Below are 1,804 nucleotides of genomic sequence, written 5' to 3' on the forward strand. Positions count from 1 at the left end.
GGGGGCGGGGGCAGGAGGGAAGAGGAACTGAGCTGATGCTCAGAAACTTGATGCTTAAGTTTCTTTTAGGTCCTGTATCCTTTTAGGAGTTGGTACCTCATTGGGGTCTTTCCACCCCAGAGTTTCCTGGGGTCCCTTCCTGTTCTTCACCATCATCTCGGATGACAACAGCCTGTGAAAGAAGTGTAGTCAGGGCCCCATATGTCCTAGTGCTCGTTATAAGCATTCAGCACATTCCTACTGTCACTCCAGGGAAGCCTCTTGGAGCCACATGGATTTGGGGCCACCACAAAGCTGAGCAGACGCAAATTAAGTTATAAGGATGATTGCTGTGGCCGCTGGATCTTATGGTGAGAACAAAGGTCCAACTTGGGCTCATCTGCAGTTCATATCTCAAGGATGCTTGGATTCAATGCAACTAACCACCGTTTTATGCAAGTTCAGATTTAAAAATAAATGGAGATGTTCTTTTTAAAAATGCATCTCTTGTCTTTGGTGTCTTGTCTCTCTCTTCCTCTCTCCCTCTTACTTCATGATCCTATCCTTCTGCTTCCCACCCTCTCTCCCTTTCTCCCCCCTCCCAATATGTCAAGCTTTGTTCTCATGGGAGCGGACGATAAAAAAGACAAAATTCCTGTCTCGTGGAGGTTACACTATAGGGACCAACAACTGTGTAGTAGTTCAGATAATGATAAATGCAATGGAGAACTATTAGATAGAGAAAAGTAGACAGGAAGTATGGGGGGACAGGAAGTATGGGTGCTCTCTGAACTTATACAGAGTGTGAGTTGGAGAGATTATGAACAGTGAAAATAAAAGGTGATAACTTTGTTCTTCTTGTGTATTGCCAAGATGTCAAGACAGGTATGGTGTATGAGAGGCAGGAGTAGGGGCTCCATTTTATTTTCCTTATACAAGATGAAGAGGTACATCTTAGAATGCTAACACACCCAATTGATAGCTGACCTGGAACTCACTATGTAGACCAAGCTGGTCTCAAACTCATAGGGATCCTCCTGCTTCTTCCCTGGGATTAAAAGTGTGCAGCATCACACCTAGCCCCAATAACTTTAGATCCACCCATTCAAAAGTATGTACTGAGCCCCTTCCATGTAAAGGCTCTATGTTAGCTACTTGCAAATATCACTTAATAAAAAGAAACCTCCTCTCATGGAGCTCATTTCAGTGTGGATCAGAGAGACTGTAGGTAGTAAGTAAACAAAAGGTGGTAACACTTTTTTCTATTATGACAAAAAGGAAATGTCAAGCCATGTAAGAGTGATTAGAGGTAAAGGGTTGGGATCCACTTTTTTTCCCATTATGCAGCTGGACATTTGGTTCAGTCTTTGCCTTGCGGCAGCCTGTTACTCAATGGGGAGCAGAAACCTGGGGTAGCCTGGGCTCAAATCCTCAGGACCAGGTTAGACAGAGCAGGAAGAAGGGCAAGCACATGTGACCATATGCAGTTCTCACTCAGCTTTTCCCTCTGTTGTACCATCAGGGTATGAGGAACTTTGTGATTCACCCCATCCCAGGCCCAAATGATCTCAGGGTATGTGTATTAACAGCCAGACCACCAGATGTGTGACTTATCCCAGTAGCAGTGAGGGTTCGGGCTATGTAAGCAAGAGACTTTTCCAGAGAACTTATTAACCTGAGTGGAGAGAGGATGGCAGTGGTCTTAACTTAAAAAGAAATATTGAAAACAGCTTCTCTGAGCTCTTTAAGGAAGAAGTATTTTTTGTTCTATCGTAGCATGTAAAAATATCATGAATAAAAATGAAACAGTGAAAGAAGGAAAAGA

The sequence above is a fragment of the Nannospalax galili genome, unplaced genomic scaffold, assembly GCF_000622305.1.
Source record: "Nannospalax galili isolate Female #2095 unplaced genomic scaffold, S.galili_v1.0 scaffold589, whole genome shotgun sequence".
Lineage (NCBI taxonomy): Eukaryota > Metazoa > Chordata > Mammalia > Rodentia > Spalacidae > Nannospalax > Nannospalax galili.